Source organism: Lissotriton vulgaris, chromosome 7 (assembly GCF_964263255.1).
Source record: "Lissotriton vulgaris chromosome 7, aLisVul1.2, whole genome shotgun sequence".
NCBI classification, from domain to species: Eukaryota; Metazoa; Chordata; class Amphibia; order Caudata; family Salamandridae; genus Lissotriton; species Lissotriton vulgaris.
Window position 1 is genome coordinate 587864841 of NC_141695.1, and position 2177 is coordinate 587867017.

Consider the following 2177-nt stretch of genomic DNA (forward strand, 5'->3'; position numbering starts at 1 on the left):
ACAGCAGCAAAAACAACAGCTGCTCCCCCCCCCCCAAGAGCCTGGATGGCACGTGTGGGCCGCCTCCGAAAGCGAGTGGACTACCTGGAGCGGTTGGGCGAAAAACATCAGCGCCAGCTCCGGGACCTCCACAAAGAGCTGCGGACGTGCAGCACCAGCTGTCCACACTACGCCACCGGAGGAAGTGACTGTCCCTTGCCCCTTTTTAAAGACTGTTGGGGGGGGGTGGGAATTGGGATTTTGGGAAAGGGGACTTTTTGATTTTTGGACATTGGTTTGGTTAGTGAGGGGGGTGAGTTGGGGTAATTTTTTTTTTGTGACAACAACATCAATAATTTATATTTCTTAATAAGTATATTTTTCATACCAAAACACAGTATACGCGCTCATATTATTTTGTGTGGGGGTTGGCGGTGGTTACTGGATGTTTGGTTTTTCAAACTTACCAGCATGAATGAAACATCTAGTCCTGAAATGTACCAAAATGCAAGTAACCGAGTTAGTCAATTTAGTAGCCCTACTACTGTACTTTACTAGTAGTACTGTCAGTCTCTGCTCTCCTCCCAACTTAGTCCTAGCCCATTATTCTACTATCTCTCCAATATGCTTATCTTACCTGTGATTTGTGAATCACGGTTGGTGAATAAGGTTGGTTGTTGACATGAATCCTCGACGGATGCAATATCATTGTTGTGCTGGTAGCAGTAGTGGTACACACTGGCAGTATCACCTTATGAAAAAAAAGGAAATGAAACATTGAGTGGGCTGAGCGTAGCATTAGAAACAGTACATTAGATAGTACGGTAGAAAACAGTACCATAAATTGTAGCCTAAGCAGTGCTAAATTAATGTAAATATAAGTAGTAGTTGCGTGGAGTTGGACTGCTATAAGAAATTAAGGCAAAGGACACGTCATCAACGTAACGTAAGCATTAAGCATTTGATTGTTCATGTCGTGTAGGAGGAGGATGTTCTTATCAATCCACGATGGCGCACATGAACTTCTGATTGTAATGATTTTGGTTGCTTTGACCTTATCCTCCCCAGCAAGTGTGAGGAATTTATTGTTGGTGTCAGTCACACCACAATGAAATACCACACGGCCCGGGGGGAGAGGGTTAGGGTTTGAAAATTGGATGGGAATGGTTTTTTTTGGGAAAGTTTGGTAGAGAGGAAAAAAAACACAGCATGGACAGTCAAAAAACAAATGAAGAGAAACAAGTCTTTGTATTTGAAGATATTGATTAAATCTTTAAAGGGACATAAAGGAAGTGCACAACTGCATGCCAGAAGTTATTTACTAAATGGATGGTTAGGTTACTGCAAAGTAGCACTACTACTTAATGCAACTTACTAGTAACTACGAATAAACAAGTTGAGAGTACAGGGATGCAGTCATTACGCAATTTCACTTGCCTCTCTGCCCTCAGAGAGAATAAACACTTAGAACATTAATTTACTGTTAAACATAGCAAAAACATAGCAAATTTAGAAGCAGAGAGCAAATAAATGCAAAGTCACACTCATAGAAGTTCACACCAATAACATTACTTAAAAGATAAGTATAAATTAATGGATACTGTTACTGTATGTTGTTGTACTTGTCCTGTTGAATTTGGGAAGTTGCATGCATCCAGCCATTCCTCTTATTTGCGGTACTCCTCTGTTCCATCTGACGTTCCGTCGATCAATGTTGGATGACCAGAAGACACCCTGTCCACTGCCTGCCTGGCGGATGCTAAATTGCGGCTCGCTAATGTGAAGCCTGACTTCATTCTTTTTTCCATTGCACAGGGTGAAAGCCGCCCTGTAAATGTTGATGGAAAAACAGGAAGTGATATTTAAACACCACTGAGAAAAATATATAAGGTACGTACGCTGTGTAGTGCAAAAAGTCACACTTTCAGTTTCAGAATCGACAGTACAATAGTTTCGAAAGGGCGTACTCTGAGTCTCCTTTTGAAGGATAAATAAGTATGGGCGAATTTTGCGGATCTTTCCCCTCAAGCTAGGTGTACTGTAAACTATGATTTTAGAACAAAATTAGACCTTCCCCGCAGTGCTCCCAAACCCTTAAACCCGGACGCTAAAATGTAGAATACCCCCAATCAGACCCCAAAAAACGTGCGATACTGCTACCTGTCTGAGGCCTAGTGGAAAATAGTGACAAAACGTAC